We start from the raw sequence: 21,320 nt of genomic DNA on the forward strand, positions 1-21,320 counted from the left end.
GAGAAATTTATATTTTGACTCAATTTTTTGTCTTTTTTTTTTTTTTTGGTGGGGGTATGCTATTACTCCTTTCCCACCTCCCTTGCCAGCTCTCAAAAAAAGTCAAAAATATTTGGACAGGTTCTTAAGTGACTTTATGAGGAAGTATCAGGTTTGTGTTTTTTGTTCGGTAAAAGAGTGGTGTGTCTGGTGGAAATGTTGTAGCATTCACGGCATTAACTAATTTGTTTGGAAGTAAGTTCTGCTGATTTTTTTTGATAGAATGGATTTCCAAAAATGTTTGTGAGACCACAGCGCAAGGCTTCCACTGAAATCTATGTGCGTTGATGCACGTGTTAGAATTCGTAATCAAACAGCACTTTCTAGAAAAAAAGGATGACCATGTGCAGATAATCATATGTGACAATTGCCTACACATGCATTTTGCTGAATGTTATGTAACCTCTTGAAAGATTTAATTGCCACCTCATTGTTCTCTTTCCCGCTCCAAGTAAATCTATTAGGGGTTCCGGTGCCCTTTGTCATAACAGTGAAAACATACATATAACAGCAGCCCAATCTTTTGAGCTTTTTGCTCAGAAATAAGTCCCACTAAGTTCAGTGGTTCTTGCACCGAAGTAAACTGCAGCCTAAATTTCAGTTCTCTCAAGCGGAAAATTAATTCCTGTATTTTAAAAACAGTTAACGTCTTTTTTTAAAAGCTTCTAATGAATTACTTAAATGTCTTTGCCTCCCGCCAATCATTATCCCTCTTTTAAATTTCTAAATGGAATTCTGTTGATTTGGCAACAATCAAAATTCAGTCCTAGCTACACACATATACACAAAAGGTCGTTTTTGTATTTAAAGTAAGCTCCTAAAAAAGGCTTTATAGAAGTCACTCTGATCCTAACCAGAAATCAGCTAGAAAATTCCACCCATGCTTGTGAGATGATAACACCTCTAGTAATATATCTCTTTAAAGCAGAAGCAGTACACTAAAGGGTAAAACTTGGAAGTGGGGAGGGGTATCCCACTGTCACTAGCACATATATTCAAAAAAAGGGGGGGCATGAAATAAAACTTTCCACCTTCAATTCAGTTTAATTTCTCAGTGGCAGGAGGGAGCACATACATCATTCCCACCCAAATCCTTTTCCAGCTTTTTGTGGTAGAATTGTGACTCTGAAAGAGTTGTTGTTGCTGTTTCCTTGTGTCACTTAGTTGCTTTTTAAAAGGTAACGGATAGAAATATTTTTTTGCATTTTCTTTTGCACCAAAATGTTCCTGGAGGAAGCAACTTACTGGTCCTGCGGATTATGGGACTGGTGTGTATACAAAAAAAGATGGGGGGGGGGCAGAGAGAGAGAGAGAGTTGTAAAGCATTGCAGCAAGGAATGGGGTGGGAAAGAAAGAGAGAGAAAGAGTGCACAACTTTGCATTCCACATTTTAAGCCTCCTTAACAGAACGAGGGTGGAAAAGAGAGCCTCCAGAACGCGCCCCCCCACCCCCAGACACACGCATCCTCTTCCATCAGAGAAGCGAGTGTGGTTTAAAGCCAAAAGTCAGAGGGCCACTAAAGCAAACCAGATGGACGTTTGGAAAGCTGCAAACATGTGTCCAGTATCAAAGCAATCCAGCTAGATAGAGGAGGAGCAAATTCCATCTGGTCTAATTTTAAAAAAGAAGTTGAATGGGATTTTCCTCTTGGTGTTTGAATGCGGTCTGCCAGGGAGCATGCCAGCCCCGCTACCACCCCCTTGTCGCCACTTAAGAGTGGCTCTTTTGCTACTCCCACTGGATTTTTTTTTTCCACGACAACTGGTGATTTGGGAAGTTCCAAAGAGAGAGAGAGAGAGAGAGAGAGAGAGAGAGAAATGGAGTTCTTTCTACTGACTCCGAAATTTACAAGAGGGGGAAAATGGACTTAGAGCTTTCGGCGACAAATGGCCTTTTAAACTTTCTCTTTTCTCAAACCGAAGAAGTGTGTGAACTTTCTCTCTCTGCCACCCCCCCCCCGCCACTTTATTTATGTGACCCAGTTTTGGAATTCCTCCTTCCTTTCCAGGTGACTTCAGTGACACAAGAGCACAACTCTCGAGTCGGCCACAGCGTCATCAACAACTGCTACCCCATGGGATTGAGCCCTTGGTTCTGCTGCCAGGGCCTCTTTCTGTTTTGTTTCTGTTTTGTTTGGTAAGAATCGCATTTGCCGAAAGTTTTTCTGCATGGCTCATATTCCAGCATTCTCTCCCTCCCCCCGCCCCCCCCGCCCCGCTCCAACTCTCAGACCTGTCTTATGAATCTTTCAAAAGCACCGACAGATGGATCTCATTAGTTTCCTCTTTTTTGGCAAAGGTACCTCAGCCGCTCGCCCCACACAAGAAGGGACTACACCCAAACTTTTTGCGCCCCGCTTTCCGAGCTCTGTGGACAGAATGACGTGCAACGTGGACCCGAGGCAGGGAGTGGAGAGCGGCCTTCCTCTGCCAAGGAATGCCGAGGCCAGGAGTTTAACTCTCTCCCCCTCTCCCCATTTTGCTCTTAATTTAATCCTTCTGGTTTTGTAAGCCTAGAAAAACAAGACCATCTAATGTCAAGACAGTTTATATCAGGCGGGTGCCTCTGTGTGTATGTGTGTGTGTTTTAACAAAAGGCCTGAAAACTTTTCTTTTCTCCACCCCCCCCTTCCACCCACCTCTTCCCCTTTTCCCCTGGCCTCTTGCTAAGTGCATACATAACTTGGAGCTCAGCAGAAACCCCCTCCCAACCTCTCCTTGCTCATCCTAACCATTTTTTGCTTGCAATTCCAATTTGGGGGAGCAGGGTGAGGGTGCTGAATCTGTTGGAAATAAAAGTTTGCTACCCTACACTCAGAAAGGGCATAGCCTTTGCCAGATTCCCCACCTTGCTTTAAAAACCCATTTCACATTCTCTCTCTCTGTGGAATGATCACTCCCTCCCATGCCCCCAAAAGGAGTTGCATAGGACATTTGTGTGTTTCCACTTAAAGTTGACACACTGGCTTTGAAATGGAGATTTGTCCCTCAGCAGAGCAGCAGCCTGCTTAACGCATTAAGAATCCCAGCTGCCAGGGGGAAGGGAGAAAAGGGGAGAGGTTTGATCTGCACTGGGTGGATTCCTCTCTTCTCTCTTCCTCCAACCCCCCCCCCCAGTGTAAGACAAGAGTGTGGGGCTGTTTGTGCAATAAACTGCTACAGACCTGGAGCTATTTGGAAGGGGGGGGGGGCGGTGGAATATGAAATTCCTTTGCAGCAGACGGGAAGGCTGTCCAGTCGTGCAGACAAAAAAGCCCTTCTTTAAATGACTCACAGTTGCAAAGAGTCAACCAGAGCTGTTTAACGAAAGAACACGAAGGAGGGGTTGGCGAGCAACTGGATTCCCAGCCAGGCTTCTGTTCCAACTCCCATCAAGATGGGCTTTCTGGTTATTGGAGCAGTTGTCGTGCCTTAAATGTGCCTCCATATCCTCTGCAATGCCTTTATCCTGCAAAGCCTCCTCTGCAGACCCTTATGAGGCTCTTTATAGGGTACTGTGCAGTTTTGCCAAAAAAACTCAGGCAGGGAACTAACAGAGGGGGGGGGGGGGAGAGAGAAATCCCATTTCCCAAAAATCCTAGTACCGTCCAGAATATGACTCACTGCAACTAACAGCAAGCTGCACTAAATTTCTCCTATAGAGTATGGATCCAGGGGTGAAGCCCTTTGATCAGTCTTCAGTGCTGGGGTTCCACCATGGAATGTATCTTAATCCCTCAAACGCCCAAACCCTTTATACAGCCAATCGATCGCTGCCAGTGAGGGCCTCCTGCAGATACCACCTTATCAGGAGGTCCTTTAATGTTGTGGTCTATTAGGTGCCTACTTAAAAACTTTCCTCTTTGAACAACAAGCCTTTTAAACCAAGATATTTCCCCATCTGCAAGTACATTGGAATTGTTCTTGAAAATGTTCTTTAATACATTCTCATTGTTTTATCGCTTGATGTTTGCCATCCTGGCCAGCTTTGGAAGGAAGGGTGCAATATACTACATTTAACAAATAAGTAATATGGGATGAAGACAGGCATAACATAAAAAGGTAACTCAAGAGAATGTCGCTGTACCTGGGTTTCAATGGAAATTACCAATGTGCATAGCAGTGAATGGAAGTTTGGCTCAGTGTCAGATTTGGCCCTTTCCCCTATGCTTCAGGTAGTATGTCCATACTTTAAAAAAACAAAAATCATTAAAAACATCACATGAATATTCATGTGTGTAGGCTTGTATGAGCATTCATTGTCTTAATTATGCAATGACAACAACAAAGAAACTTATTTTTACATGTGCGAAACTGCTTGAGGGAGTTGGGTAGGGGGTGGTTTCCTGGTGGCATCACAGCAGGGGACAGGGCAGAGGACAGGACAGAAACAGCATCATGCAAGCAGCTGGTTTCAGTTTCAAACCTGTTCAGAGCTTGACCCTGGAGAGGAACAGATACGTTTCGACTGAAGGCTGAATGTTACTTCCTTCGTCACCCAAAGAAGAGTACCTTCTCACTGACAACACTGAGTAACCATAACTAGTCTCCAAATCTAGGATTGCAAAGTAGGGATAGGAAGATCTCAGGCTTGCAGAATCTACTTGGGTTTTTTTACTAGAATGCCAAGATCCACCAACTGAAGTTGGGTGCAAAACACATAGAATTGAATAATTCTCCGTCTGAGGGTTTATTCTGAGTACCTAATTGAAACCGAGCTCATAGTTCTTTCACACAAAAATCTGCTATTTACTGTGCACATCCAAACTTCCCTGATTACTTTTTTCCAATCTATCCCTCCCTGCCCTACTCTCTTCTTTCAAGAGGTATAATTACTGGTAAGGCAAGGTAAAGTTAAAGGACCCCTGGAAGGTTAAGTCCAGTCAAAAGTGACTATGGGGTGTGGCGCTCATCTCGCTTCAGGCCGAGGGAAGCCGGCATTTGTCCACCGACAGCTTTCTGGGTCATGTGGCCAGCATGACTAAACCGCTTCTGGCGCAACGGGACACCATGCCAGAAGCCAGAACACACAGAAACGCCGCTTAGCTTCTTGCCGCAGCGGTACCTATCTGCACTGGTGTGCTTTTGAACTGCTAGGCTGCCAGAAGCTGGGACAGAGTGACGGGAGCTCACCACTATCACATCCCTATAATTACCGTACTAGTAGATCTTGGTCTACCTTCTACCACCACCACCCAGGTCCCCACCAACCCAAGCTTAAAGGAAGATATAAGCATCCATGCTTCTTCTATAGAAACTGACTTCCGGTGTAGTTTTCTTCAGCACTTACAAGCTTTGATCCCCAAAGCTCCATCCCTTCAAAAAGTTAAGACAAGAAAGCTACATGGGGCATTTTAATGCCTGCATTTGTTTGGGAAAGGTGTGTTGACAAATTAACGTGGGCAATTCCTGTCCTATCCTCAAGTTACATTTACAGGTTGGAATTGGATGATTCCTAAAAGCCTTTGCTGGGAGTGGCTGGAATTAACATGGGTCCAGCAATAACCCTGCACTAGTAATGGTTCTAGATTACTACAATGTGCTGTTCGTGGGGCTACTGTCACGCCTCATTTGGAAGATGCAGACAGTGCAGCATGCAGCTGCTTACTGGGGCCCTCAGCTTTGCACATAACTCTACACAGATGTTGGAAGATCTGCACTAGCTGCCTTTTAGGTTCTGAGCCGGATTTATTTTTTTGTGGTTCATGTTTTAAACCCTAAACTACTTAAGATATTTATTCTTATATTAAGTGGTATATAATTTTTAGGAATGAATTAATATCTGCCAAAACAAGGAGGAAAACTGGGAAGATTGGGAAGGAAGGAAGGAAGGAAGGAAGGAAGGAAGGAAGGAAGGAAGGAAGGAAGCCTAGTCAGAATTCTGGGCTCACAGGCTGGTCCTACCTGGTATGTACTGATTTATTGATTATAAGATTAATGACCATGGCTTTCTAATCCATATGTCCAGTTACAGATAGGTAGCCGTGTTGGTCTGCCATAGTCAAAACAAAACAAATTCCTTCCAGTAGCACCTTAAAGACCAACTAAGTCAGTTCTTGGTATGAGCTTTCGTGTGCATGCACACGAAAGCTCATACCAAGAACTGACTTAGTTGGTCTTTAAGGTGCTACTGGAAGGAATTTGTTTTGTTTTAATCCATATGTATTACTCAAGACATCACAATAATAAAATACAGCAACAATTAAAACATAACAGAGCTGGCCTGCGGTTGGCAGCTGAAACATGTCCTTCAGTAAAAGTACTTTAATCTGACAAATGAAAAGCCTGCTAAAATGAAAATATATTCACAACTGATGGAAGGCAACCAGAAAGGAGGCCAATTCTGGTGCCAACACTGAGAAACACTGAGAAAGCCCTAGCCCTCGTCCCATCCAAACTTGTGCTGACCATGGATGAGACACAGTGAAGGGCTCCACTACTTGATCTTAATGAATAGGCAAGGATAATGTTTACATCTGCCACAGGGGACCTCAGACAACTGGACTCTACCCTCACAGCCGTAATGGAGGCCTGGATTCTAACCCTTCAGCCAATCACAGCACATGAACAACATGATATGAGACATAGCCAAGGAACACCATTGCCATTTTGATCTATTCTCTTGCTTATGAACTTCAGAGCACAACAGGTGGTAACTTAGCAGGGAGTTCACCACTGAGAGGGCACACAGCATAAAAGTCCCAAGGCAATGAAATCATTGCCAACATTGTCTTCTTAGCAACCTTTCAGGTACTCTACCTCAGGACTTTGGATGCCCAACAGGAATCACAACTCTGCAGCTACAACTGGAGCTGCAAGCCTGTTGGAAAGAAAAGGAGGGAGGACCACACTTCAAAGCTTCCATCCCTTTCCCCAACACCTCCAAATCTTCCCCCCCAAAAAAGGGGTGGGAGTCCCGAGATCGCAAAACACCCAGGCCCACAGAGTGTCTCCCATTCCCTACAGAGAAATGGCATGTACTGTTTTATCCACCCTCCATTACTCCACTCATGGTAGCAGCAACCCCCTTAAGGAGAGGACACAGATAAATATGTACCATACAAAACAGGGGTTGCTGTTGACTTGAGTGGATCACAGGCAATACTGTGTCAGGAAAATAACCAACAGATACTGGCAATTTTCCTGAATGGGGATGGGACAGCACAACCTGATGGGATGAAGGAAGCTGAAAGGCATCATGGGGGCAGGACAGGCCACTCCCTTTAACTCAAGTTCATGGGCCACAAATATGCTCCTTTTTGCCTTCTGAAGTTATTGTTACCAGCTTAACCCCTCAAAAGGGACTCTTGGCTTTGCAAAGGTCACATTCAGATCTCTCCAGGAGTGCATCTCCTGTTTCATCTACCCTTTGACTTTCCCACTGAGCTACCCCCTGAGCTTGCTTTTGTAGCTACCGTTCTTCTTATGCAAGTAGTGGCTTTCTCGCAGCCTCCACCCCCCACTCTCCTGCAAAATGCTGGCCCCAAAACACACAAAGGCGGCAATACACATGTTTTGTGGGCAGTGTTGTTGAGTTTGTCTGCAAAGAGGCATTGTTCTTACTACAGGGCTCCAAGGACGCCTCCAAGTTCTTCAACTACTATAGCCCTTCAACTACTATGACACGGAGACTTTTGCAGGAGATGGCGCAGTAGTTTCATTTTGGCTTCCTCCTTGGGTGTTGTGTGGAGAGTATTGTGTGCACTGGATTAAGAGTGATGTCATGGCATGGTGGCTGCCTGGCATAGCAAGAGCAGAAGATCACCCAGTACTTTCCACTGCAATGTTTTACATCTAAGCAGCAGGTTTTTGTCAACTTGTACATTGTAATCTTACCTAGATTACTGTTATAGGTACCCCTGACCGTTAGGTCCAGTCGCGGATGACTCTGGGGTTGTGCGCTCATCTCACTCTATAGGCCAAGGGAGCCGGCGTTTGTCCATGGAGAGCTTCCAGGTCATGTGGCCAGTATGACTAAGCCGCTTCTGGCGAACCAGAGCAGCGCACGGAAACGTTGTTTACCTTCCCACCAGAGTGGTACCTATTTATTTACTTGCACTCTGACATGCTTTTGAACCGCTAGGTGGGCAGGAGCTGGGACCAAGCAATGGGAGCTCACCCCATCACGAGGATTTGAACCGCCAACCTTCTGATCGGCAAGCCCTAGGCTCTGTGGTTTAGACCACAGCACCACTCGTGTCCCTACAGCGCCACTCGCATCCTTACTGTTACCCTCTTATAAAGCTTAGCTTGGTCACCTCAACCTCACCTCTTGTACAGGATTGTATTTTAAGCCAGCAATGGACCACTTGCCAATTATATCTTATTCCTAGGGATTTATATGCAGAGCAACTGAGCTTTTGCAAGCAGCTCTGATAGTAGCACTTGTAAACACTGTTCTGCAGAGGTCTTGCAAAGTGTTCTGGGTTGCTCTAAAGGTCGTTTTTTCTGCAGAGTCCATTTCATTAATCTCATTCCTAGCCATATTGCTCAGGACAACACAATTAAATGTCAAAGACTCATCAGTGAAGGTGAAATATCCTACAACAAGAACCTTTTCAGAAATATCACATAAGATGGAGGCTATGAGTAATCTTTCAGCAGTGTTAAAAATCGTGGCGGTTCAATAGTATCAATACTGAAATGCTTGGTCTTTGCTCCCTGCGTCCCCAGTCCCTTGTGACATTTTGTATCGTCTGCAAATCACAAAAGACAGAAATTTTGTATTTTTTAAAAGCTGGGATTCTGGGCATTGTGAATCCAGAAAACAGGAGATCAACCATAATAGTGTACCCACAGGCTAGAAAAAAACAGACAGGGGAACTGCCCTTGCTTCGAGGGGGAGATGGTTAGCAGAGGGACCTCTCTCTCCTCTGCCTTGCCGTTCAGTCTTTCTAAATCACTTGAATTTTGTCAGATTCAGTGACTGATGTCACTGAAATTTCACTGAAATTTGCTAAGCAATGTTATAACAAACCGACTTTGCAAATGCTGAGCTTAGCTGAACAAACTCAAACATTTTGCCAGGTAGCTTCTCTGCAAGTACACAGGCACCTCCCCAGTTGTGCATGATCAGCACATGTGTGACTGCTGACATGTGTGCCATTTTCGGCACCAAAATGGGGTGGGAGCAGAACAGGGACAGAAAGAGATGGAACCAACTTGTGCAGGAACCCCCATGTAAGTGGGGATCTTCCTGGATAAAAATATGCTTTATGAAATCCAGGGGCAAAACTAGGCTTTATTTCACTTGGGTCAAAGAGGTCAAAGACCCAGTTTGGCACGCCCCCTCCCATGCACATTTACGTACACAAAGACACACACAGAGGCTGAGAGCCTCAATGGCGCCCCTCTGGGGGCTTCACCTGGGGGAAACAACCTGCCTAGCCCATAGCTACAGCACTTGCAAGGCACCATTTCTGGTAAACTTTGCTAGGCCTCAGCTGCTGAATCATTCAAATTAGTCTCAAAAGCTAACCAGGAGACATACACATGTATGAAGAATAAAGACCCTAAGTCACAATTTATCCTTAAAGCATTACAATGAGCACTATCTTAATGACTTTCCTTTAGCATAGAAATACAAGTGGTATGATTGCAAATAGAGAGTTTGGTCTGGCAGCATCAAACTTCCCCACATCCCCCTGCCATGGATGACCCCTTAGGAAACTGAGGGCTCTCTTAATCCTTTGGGGGATTTTCCTGAAGTCAAAGCCACAAGGGACTACCTCAGAAGATAGAATCATAGAATGGAAGGCACCCTGAGGATCATCTGGCCCAACCCTCTGACTGAATCAGCGCAAAATCAGCGCAGAACTGGAATAATATGATATATCCTGTTGGTTCCAGGCACAAGTCTAACTGCCACATTCTAGACAGGGGGCCTAATATGTGGCTCCCCAAATGTTGTTCAGCTACAACTTCCATCACTCCTGACAGTTGGTCATACTGGCTCAGGCTATTGGGAGTTGTAGCTCAGCAACACCTGGAAGGCCACAAATTAACCATCCCTATTCAGCAGAAGTTTCTACACTGTCTTCATGCCCCAGTGTAGAGTGAATTACAGTAATCTATGGATAGGGAACCCCCAGATGTTGCCTTCAGCCCCAGTCAGCATGGCCAATTGTCAGGGACGATGGGAGTTAGTATTATTTATTACATTTCTATCCCACCTTTTGTCCCAGGAGCTCAAGGTGGCAAACATGATGTTCCCTATGTTATTCTCACCATCACAGGAAGGGGCTAGGTTTGGGTTAGTTCACCCAGGGATTTTCATGGCTGAATGGGGACAGAAGTTGCTCCTGGCCACCACTGCCACCTGCATGTCCATAAACAAGGATGGAGTACCCCTAAACTGTTGTGATGGCCTGGGATTCGGACTCGGATGCTGAACCTGAGGGATCCCAGCCTGCACAGGATTCCCCGCCTCCAGAACCAGCTGAGCCGGGGCTGGGGCATGAGCCTGAAGGGTCCTCACCTGTGCTGAATCCTCAGGTGCAGGCATCAGCTGAGTCTGCTCTGGCTCCTGAGGTGATGGAGGACCCATTGCCTGCAGGTGTTCCACTCTCAGCCCCGTCAGGGGAAGCTGAGGTTGCCTCTGGGTCCGCTAACCCTCCAGCCTCTCCTGAGCTGCAGAGGCTCAGGGCAGAGAGGTGGAGGGAACTAAGTTCCTGCAGGAGGAGTGCTCTCCTCCAGGCCAGGAGAGGCGAGTCACCTGAGGATCGGGGCCGCCCTATGCCTCGGGGCAGATAAAAGACAGACAGCCCCAGTCCCAAGTTGTGGGAGCAACATTGTTGGTTGCTAGTTCTTGCCTGAACCCTGTCCTGCTTTCCTGCCTGAACTCCTGACCCGCCCTAGCTCCCTGCTTGCCAGCCTGTTCCTGACTTCACCCGGCTCCCTGCCCTGCACCCAGCTTCAGCTACTTCGGACTGCCTCCACGTTGCACCTTTGACCATGGACAGGACTTGGACCTTGCCTCTCGGGTAACCCACGGAACCAGCACAACTGTGAGGCTGTTTCTTCAAGGGAAGGGCAAACCTGTTTAGAACAGGTTGAATATCTTCCCCAGTTCCTCTGAACCACCAAAACAACAGCTGCTTTCATCACATCCGAGTTACGTTTCACTTAGTTCAACCTCTTCCGTTTCAAAATGGCCTCCAGGCACCAGTTCAGAACTTCCACTGTCTCATCCCACCCGATGCCAGATTAGATCATGCAAGAGCTCTAGTGTTGGGTGCGACTCTTATGTTGATGGCAACACAGCCCAGATCTCCATATGAGCTCAACTGGAAGTTTCATGTAGATTTCAACAAGTGATGGGGACAGGATGGAGTCTTCTGGAGATGTATGTGTCAAAGGCCATGGGCTAGAGCAGAGTCCCCCAGCACCACCTTCAGAAATTTGCACTTTAGGAAGGATTGTAGCCCCCCAAAACTCAAGCCTGCCAGGTGACCCAGAAGGATACCACAGCACACCTTCCCATTTATCTCCTGGTGTAAGTAAATTTTATTTATATAAGTATTTGTATACTGCCATTCATTTAAAAAAATCAAAGTGATTTACAACAATCATACAATAAAAACTATGTATAAATGTAAAAACAGAAATCAGCTAACTTCTACAGGAATGTATTTTCTTAATTGCCTGCATAAGCTTGGAGGAATAGAAGAGTTTTCAGCAGGCATTTAAAGATTGAAACTGAAGGCACCGACTGAATCTCTATTGGCAGAGCATTCCACAGGACTGGACCGATGACACTAAAGGCTCAGTTTCTTGTTGCTGTCAGATGAGCCTTGCTAACTCGGCAGACAACCAACAAAATTTGTGAAGATGATCTCAGTGACTGAGTCGAAATATACCGTAAGGGTTAGGTGATCCCTATGGTACCCTGGACCTAAGGGCTTGAGAAATACTTGAATCGTGCTTGGTAGTAGTAGTTGGGCAGCCAATGTGGATATTTTAACAATGGTGTCATATGTGCAGATTTGTGCCCCCATCAACAATCTGGCCCCCACATTCTGTACCAGATGGAGCTTCTGAATCAGGCTCAAGGGCAGCCCCCCACAGAGCACATTGCAGTAATCCAGCCTTGAGGTTACTAATGCATGGATTGCAGTGGTCAGGCTTTGCCTGTCTAGGAATGGCTGTAGCTGACCAAACCACAGAGGACACTTGGGCCTCTATGACAGACATGCATCCAAGAGTAGTCCCAAGCTATGCATCTGCTCCTTCAGAGGGAGTGTGACAGGTAACTTTCCCATCTTCCAGAAATGGGAACCACCGACCCAAAGAGCCTCCACCTTCCAGATTCTAAGCACAGTTTATTGGTGCTTATCCAGTCATCTACCAGGGCGATCTGTTAGCCCGTACTGTTGGCAGCCCCTAGCCACACACCAAGCCCTGAGTTGAGGTGAAGTCCTACATGCTTACCTAGAAAGGCCTTGATCCAGCAGTGGCAGGGAGGCACACCATGGGTTTGGGCTTTGATGTGTGGCTTTAATTTTTTCCTCAGAGGGGCAAGTCAAAAAAGAGGGCAAGCAGCCAGGCACAAATGCCTGCCTGCCTCTTCTTTGCCAGACGGAGGCAAGGTGGCTTTGCTTTGATGTGAACTAATTACCCCTGCTCTGTTGTTTCAGCTGGCTCAGTTTGGCTCAGTTCTGGGAGAAGTCAATTAAAGGGCCCAGCCTAACTGCCACCCACCCCCTTGCACCATGTCACCCATCCCCCCCCACTTCCATCGCCCAACTCAACATGTTCCCAAGGCCTGCCAAGCAGCCGGAAAGGTCCCATTCGTTCCATGTTTGGCCATTCTGGCACAAGCCAGGTGCTGGAAAAGAAGAGGGGCAAGATGAGGGGAAATCCAGCTGGTTTGGAGTTCCGCTGACTGGATGCTTCTGCTAATGTATGCTAATTGCAACCTTGGCGGAGGGCGTGCAGGGGGTGTTTGTAATTTTCAAGGGAGTATGTGTGTGTGTGTGTATAAGCAATCAAGGTATTCAGCTGAATGCTGCAGCCCCAAAAGTGCAGTAGAGCAGAAAGCACTGGACAATGCAAACATCACCAAGGTTTTAAAATCTACCCTTTAGAACCCTTCCAGTCCCTCTGGCCGTGGGAAGAAGTGGGCTGTGGATTATCTGTTTCTCTTAAAGAAAAGTGCCTGGAAAGCATTTAGGAAGGAAAGAGGTTGCTAGCATCTCCAGTATACCGCTACAATCCAAAGTAGGAGAGAGACAGGTCTTGGCTCTTATAACTCTACCTCCTCCACTCACATTCATCCTGGCTCTTCAGAGTTCCCCTGCTAGCCGCAGTGCTCCAGGCACACCATAAATCAGGCCTGAGGCCTGCCCTGGATGCATCACACCAATAACAGCACTGCTGTTCAATGCCATTTCTGAAAGAGGGAGACTGTGAAGCCTATGTTGAAACTGGGGATAGGACAGAAGACCACAGAGAAAACGACACCCTCACCTGCCATATTTTTTTCCTGCCTTCCATTGAACCAGGGGTGTGGAATCCCCTTCTGCCCAAGGACACCCAAGACTGCCTGTCAGTGGTCTGTGGAGCCAGAGGGGAACGTGGGTGGGACTAGAGGGAAAAGTGGGTGCAGCAATGGATATGGCTCTTTCCTTTGTATAGTAGGCTACATTCCTGCCACAGAAAAGGCCAGATGTTTCTATACAAACACACACACACACACACACACACACACACACACACACCACACTTCTTCCTCCAGGCAAGCAACAGGCATCATTATGCTTCAAGGATGCACTGCAATCCAGCAAAGACTCTTGAGGATGTTCAGTGAGAGAGCTAAGGAAGGAGCCAGTGAGTGGTGTGCCCTGAGGGAAAGGGGCATGGCTTGGGGATAGAAAATGCCTGTGAAGAGTGCAGAAAGGACTGGAAGAAGTAACATTTGGCTCCTGCGCCTGAGCTTTCTATGCCCTGCATGAAACCTTCCTGTCCAAGTGAAAACCTGAGGCTTAGCTTCAGTCCCTATTTATAATATAAGGATAGTCATCATGTTAACTCGCTTCCTTGTGAGATGTCTTCAGGAGAAGAAAAGGCTCAGGAGTAAACCCTACACAAGTGGAATCCTTAAGATGATTGAATGGTGCCTTGTACACCTCCTTTTGGCAACTCCTGCAGCCAAGTTGGTGCCAAACATATTGCTCTGCTTCCCTTTGGACCCCATCAGCAAAGCCCAGAGAAGGGTCTGGTCGCCTGGAAAGTCCAGGACCTCCATACACACTGCATAGGCTTGAACCCCAGTGGAGGTCACTTCGGTGCTGCTAATGTAGCAAAAACAACACGGGAGGCAGCATTCACTAGTTATGAGTCTCTGCTGCCACAGCAAACACTGTGATTCTCCAGCAGCTTGACCACCCCCAGAGGCGCAATCCATTGTCTCTAAAGACAGAGGGATGCCAACAATAATCATCATGACCATTCTTAAATGGTTGTTGGAAGGATTGACAACAAAATAATGTATGCGTGTGGATTGTTTTGAACACTCAAAAACACTATAGAAATACTGTTAATGTTATACAAATGCAACAGTGCAAATGTGTTGTGGGCCATGATGTTGAGTTCATCTGCATGGAGGCATTTTTCTTGCAGGATAATATCTTTCTCTGGGGATCTTTATCTGAGTTGTCCAAACAGCTCTCTAACTGCTTTGCCAGTTTCATTTCGGCTGCCTCCTTGGGTGTTGAGTGTGAGTATGTGTGTGTGCGCGTGCGCAATGGGGAAGAGTGATGTCATGGCATGGTGACTGCCTGGCATAGCAAGAGCAGGAGATCACCCAATATTTTCCATTGCCATGCTTTAAACAGCAAAGTAGTTCATAATGGTATGATTCAAGGCTGACCAATAGATTTAAATCCTTATAATTCTGACACACATTTCTTTTCCAGTGACTACAAATGGGCTAAATGGGAGCAAATTAAAGAAATGTTGGGGAAATTGAGCTGTCACTTTGGTCTTTGGTCTTGGAAGCAGAAATTGCAGGGTTATAGATATGAGAGCTCTGCAGCAATTCAGATTTAGAAAAGTTAACTACAGAGGGGTCCTTCAAAGCTTGCAGAGCAAATGACCTTGCAACATGCTTAGCTTTTTATGAGCTGTTAATTGCCAATAGGTTATTTAGAACATCTTAATGAAGATGGTTCTGACCATAAACAAACAGGTAATTGGGACAGAGGAGACAAGGCAGGAGCGGCGGGAACAAATTAGTTCAAAACTGCTACCTTCAATTTCAACTAGATAGCTTGACAGGTCTAGATGTGGGCAGATGCATTTATCTGTTATCCTGCATACCTGTGAGTAAAATACATGCAAGTGAATGAGCCCACAAGCATAGCTAAGAACCAACCTTGTAAACTATTAGAAAGCTGAACTAGGGGTCTGGGTTCAAGCCTCACCATACGTAAAATGGGAAAAGCACCATCACCCTGAATCAACAGGGGCATTTCAAGACAACCTGTTTACTGAACATTTATCCTGATTAATTTGCCTTGAGATTAGATGATGTTGCCAACTTAATGAACATTCGTTCTTCCTTGTTTGTGGAGAGGTTAGATGCTGTTGTATCCAAAGCAAGTGTTATCTCACATTTTCCAGTGCACTTTTCCAAAAACACCTTCTGTATTGCCCAAAGTCCAAGCTTTCGGGGAAGCAAGTTTGTTGCACAAGACCTCCCAGCCAACTATAACTGTGTAACCAGAATTAGCCAGTGTGCGATTGAAAGTTACCAAAAAAGAGCACATGGAAGCACCCAAAAGTTGTGGAGAGAATGTGCACATACAAAGGTTGCAACTGGTAAATGAAAGGGGTCTATAAACAAGCAATACTTTAGTAACCACCTCTCTTGGACACCCTTGACTTTATCTTCCAGGTAATGATTCTGAAGAGCAAAGGCCCCACATAGCCATTCTTGATGTCTGCCCCACAGCTGCGGAGCCTCCTTCAATACGGCGAAGCTTCAATACAGCTATTATTTGGGCTGGCTTTTAACATCAGGATGAGCGGGTGTTGAACAATTTCAATCTATTTTCATACAGTGCATTTTGAATCAGATAGGATTTAAGTGGGACTCCCCCCTGCACCCTTGAGACTAGGAAGGGAGTAACAAAAAGACATCCTGCTGCTCTACAGAGTGTGAAGACACTCTGATTGTCAGCAGAGATACATAGAGAAATCTGGCGTCTCCAAGGAAAAGGTCATGACCGATAACAAAAGGGCAAGAGGCCAGTTCTGCTCCACAGCCAGAGATCCTATTTCCAGGGATGGGGGAACTTGAAACAAGCCTGTTTGCTGCCCTCCCATCACCTAGGAATAATCAGGACAGGGGGCGGCTGTGTCAACAAATTATCAACCCCAGGACTAGGGAGGGTAATAAAGAATGAAACAGGCTGGACAGCAGAGAGGTACAATCTGCAGTCTGCGGTCCCCCACAAAGCCTGAAATAACTTGTCTGCTCAGCCTCAGATGATGGGAGGTTTAGTTATCTGACTAAAGCACACACAAAGAATGGCATAGACCAGAACTCATCTGAAGAGAGGATTCCCTACCAGACCATGTTTCAAATACCAGAGCTCTCCAGCCCCAGACTGCATTTAAGTGGGATATCAATGTCCACCTGCAATATGGCCTAGAGTCTAATGAGATGGGCTTACATCTGGGGCTGGGAGTGTTTGGACTTATCCACACTTACCTTTTGCTCTGCTCTTTCCAGGCTCAGGCCCACAGTTTAAAGTTCAGTGTTCGAGCATTTTGTTTTTCGGTTTTTGCCCTGGAGCTTTCACTGCAAAAACCTGCTCTTTACTGCTCAGTCAGAGCAAACATTGATTCAGATTTTCCATGGATAGCTGCTTGCTCTGGGTGAGCTTTAAAGAGCAGGTTTTCACAAAAAAAGCTCTGGAGGGAAAGAAAAGGGTACGCAGACATGGAGCTTTAAGGAGTGGACTATGTCTGGAAAAAGCAAAGGAAAGGTAAGTGTAGGTAAGCCCTTTGTTTCAGTTGCTGGGCTGTATACTCATTTCCATTTACTCTGCATCTAGGGCACTTCCACCACCGGTCTGGGAAGTGGTATACCCATCATGTTAGACACAATTCATACCTACTCTGTCATTGCTTAGGAAAAACTGCTTTTTGAGGCACCCCCCCAAAAAAACCCCCAGCTTCAATCCAAATGAAGAAAAAGACAAACCTGGCTGCATTTTAAGTTGGTGATGCACTTTAGGAAGGCTGCCTCAAGGATGATCTAGTCCCAATCCCACAATGATGCAGGAAACCTGCAGCTAGAGCATTCAATATCCCCATAGACAGTGGCTCATGCTGTCAGAAGGTTCTCCCTGACATTTTAATCTATAGCCCCTTTTCTTGAATTTTGAACCCATTGGACCAGATCCTACCCTCTGAAGCATCAGAAAACAAATGTGTTCCATCATCTACGTGAAATCCCTTCAGATATTTGAAACAATATCACAGTACCTCTAATGCAGTTCTAATGCATTTAACATTCATTTTGAACTAAAGGGCAGCACGCCAGCAAAGGGATATGAAACACTGACAGGGAGACCATGTGGACTGCATACACACCAGACCTTTAAAGCTCATTCAAAGCGTGTTTACCCCTCACAGAGTTACAGTTCCCAGCAATCCTTAACAAGTGACAGTACCCAGAATTATTTGAAGGAAAGAATGCACTTCAAAGGTGCTATAAGGTGTTATGATGATATACTTTATGGCATGCAGCCCATAAATCAGATGATAGGGTACATAGCATGGGGGTGACAAAACTGATCAGATACACAAACAACCTCCTCGGGTGTAGAGAACCAAAGCACAGTTGTTCCAGCCTACATAGGTTGGCAATGACCTGCGTAGATTGTGCTGTAGCTATTTCCTTCTCTATGGATCATCTTGACTCTTAAGGAATAAATTATCACAACAGCTTTATATCCATTTCCCTCCCCCCCCCCACCCTGGGCCTATTTTCATGCAGCCCTCTATGAGCAATCAGGTCAGACCTCTGGCAAGAATAATCTGTTCTGCCCCTGACAAGCTTCTTGGGAGTGAGGGCCCAAACCATCCCCCTTGGCATAGGGCAGGCAAGGGAAAATTTTGGCCCTCCAGATGTGGCTGAACAACAACTTCCATCAGCCCTAGCAAGCATGGCCAATGGGCAGAGATGATGGCAGTTGTAGTTCAGCAACATCTGGAGGGTCAAAGGTTCCCCAAACCTGGGATAAGGTCTCTGTGCTTGAGGTCAGGTGGTTGGCAGGACTAGTGCAGTATATTTAGCTGCCTGAAGGAAAAGACAAGATGGTTCCCCTACCCACTATCAATTCCACATGCAGAAACCAACTGGCCTGGCAGCTGAATATTACTTCAATGATATTGATGGGAAAGCATCCTCCACTACACCTGAGAGCATTAAGGTAAAAGGTAAAGGAGCCCTGGACGGTTAAGTCCAGTCAGAGGCGACAATGGGATTGAGGCGCTCACCTCGAGTTCAGACCAAGGGAGCCAGCATTTGTCCGCAGACAACTTTCCGGGTCAAGTGGCCAGCATGACTAAACCGCTTCTGGCACAACGGAACACCATGACGGAAACCAGAGCACACGGAAATGCCATTTTCTTTCCCGTCGCAGCAGTACTATTTATCTACTTGCACAGGCATGGTTTTGAATGGCTAGGTTGGCAGGAGCTGGGAATGAGCAACGGGAGCTCACTCTGTTGCGGGGATTCGAACTGCCAACCTTCTGATCGGCAAGACCAAGAGGCTCAGTGGTTTAGACCACAGCGCCACCCGCTTAGGGGATGCAAGGCACCCGTATGGCACACAGAAGGGAACAGGGCAGGATGGTGGTGACTGCCACAGCTGTCCTACCACCAGCCATCATCTTCTGCCTGAAGTAGCCACCTCAATCTGTCTAATGGTAGAGCTGGTCCTGGTGGCTGGACAAGGTGACCTGTTGGTTCCTTTTCCAATGTAACATTTCGCAAATTTCCTTTTCTCTCTTTCTAGGCTTCTCTCCTACCCCAGCATCCCTTTCTTTCCTCCAGCCACCCTCCCTCTCCCTTAATTACTTTCCCCCACTTTCCACTGTACCCCCTTAGTGCCAAGCCAGCTATGACAAGAACAACAGCAAGGGAGAGGGAAGGAGGGAAAAGGCCTATAGAACAAAGCCCTTGTGAGAGGGGGGCGATTTCCTCTCTTCAAACAACTCCAGATGCTGAGACACACACTGAGCCAACAGCTGAGGCTTGAAATGGATGGAAGTGTGTGCGTTGTGGGGGGGGGGGTTGGAGAGAAGGGGAGGGATGCATGCGTAAAAATAAAAGAATAACGAGAGCAGGAAAAGGAAATAAATGCAACAACAAACTAAACGAAATGAGAGTGGGGGAAAGTTTAGCAAGGGGGTAAAAAACAAAGCTATCAAGCAAAGGGAACCAGAAAAACAAAAGAAGCAGATCAAGAAAAGAGAATGAGAGAGCAAGGCAGCAAAGGGGGGGGGGGGCTGCCGAGGGGGGGAACATAAGCAGCAATTAGGCAAGGGAGAGAGAGAGAGAGAGAGAGAAACGTGGTTCTATGTATAGAAAGGAGTGATTGATGAGTGCCCAGCATTGGAATATGTGTCTACATTCCACAACATTTTCCTGAGGCTAGGAGAAGCCCGGAGGGAAGAAGGGAGGAGGCTGTGGTGTAGCTCTCCGAGAAACATTTACAGTATGAGCGAAGTCTGGACTGCAAGATGAACTGCAAGCAGGCACACATAGCTTGCACACCATACCCAACTGCAAAACCACACGGCACACAGCAGAGCACACCATGGAAACACCTAAAGCTCCCAGGGACACATGTGAGCCATAGAGCACAAAAAGTTGCGTGGATGTGACAAGAATCCTGCTGAACCTCAAACTTCTTTGTTATTTTTACTGCATTTTTCGTGTTAAATTGCAAGCCAGTCTGGCCTGAAGCTGGTGGTGTATAAACGTAAGCTCACTAATGAAAGCTAAAGCGACTCTACAGAAAGCCCAAATGCTCTGTGCTGACAAGCCAAATTCTGCATTTGTTAGCAACCGAGCCAAGAAAACCAAAACTGGTTACCTAAACATTTGTCTTAGGTTGTGTACACACCATACATTTGAAGCACATGACTTCTCCTAAAGAATCCTGGGAACTGTGGTTTGTTATGAGTGCTATATCTTTGTGAGGGGTAAAGTTCCCAGGATTCTTTGAAAGAAGTCACACGCTTTAAATGTGCTTTAATTGTATGATGTATATGCAGATTTAGAATCATTAGTCAAAGATGGGATAGGCAACCCTGTACATTTTAGATGGCGCTGCTATACTGTAGCTTACATCACTGTACTTAGGTTTCTATGCTCACCCAGCAGCAACATCAAAAGTAAAAAAGGTAAAGGATCCCTGGGTGGTTAAGTCCAATCAAAGGTGACTATGGGGTTCCGGCGCTCATCTCGCTTTTAGGCTGAGGGAGCCGGCGTTTGTCCCCAGACAGCTTTCTGGGTCATGTGGCCAGCAGGACTAAATCGCTATTGGTGCAATGGAACACCGTGACGGAAGCCAGAGCGCATGGAAACGCCATTTGCCTTCCCATCACAGCAGTACCTATTTATCCACTTGTGCTGGCATGCTTTTGAACTGATAGGTTGGCAGGAGCTGGGACAACAGTAGTGGCAGCAGGGAGAAAGAGGAAAGTAAGAGCAGCACGCACGCACGCACGCACGCACACACACAACTTCAGAGCTCCATGGAAATAGGCACCACTGCTGCTGAAACAGAACTGGCATAATGGGAATGTAGAGTATGTGCAAAGGAGAGCAGCCAAAATTTGGACTCCATCACCAAAACTTTGATAACATTCAGATTAGCTGAATGTTATCAAAGTTATCAATGGATGCCCAATGCCCAGGAAATGACTGTTCTGGGAGGGGAGAACCATTCCGGAGAAAGGGACATGGCTTTCTTTCTCCACCTCCCCTTTCCTCGGCTGGGGATGAGGTCATCAAGCTGTCTGCATGCAGAAACAAAGACTCTGGAGAAAGGCAGAGAACTTCCATATACCATATTTACTCAGCCAAATGGAAATATTAAAAAACCTTATTCCAAAGAAAATTGAACTTGGGTTAAGTGCTTCACCCCTGAAACTTGACCACTTGGAGAATTGAGGAGAGTTCAACTAAACTACTGAGTGTGTTTTGCTTGTTACATCCTGTGGTCTCCACCACGCAAGATGATCTGCGTCAGGCGGCCACCTTCATCACACCCAAAA

The 21,320-nt window shown here is 46.2% G+C and overlaps 2 long non-coding RNA genes across 4 annotated transcripts in view; both read right to left on the reverse strand.

Moving 5' to 3' along the window:
- The window catches only part of LOC309328297, a 151,635-nt gene that overhangs the window by 30,581 nt on the left and 99,734 nt on the right, over positions 1–21,320 (reverse strand). The window lies entirely within an intron of this gene.
- Positions 1–21,320, reverse strand: part of LOC309328289 — a 73,248-nt gene that overhangs the window by 9,286 nt on the left and 42,642 nt on the right. The window lies entirely within an intron of this gene.

This window comes from Podarcis erhardii, assembly GCF_964252035.2.
Source record: "Podarcis erhardii genome assembly, chromosome: 13".
NCBI classification, from domain to species: Eukaryota; Metazoa; Chordata; class Lepidosauria; order Squamata; family Lacertidae; genus Podarcis; species Podarcis erhardii.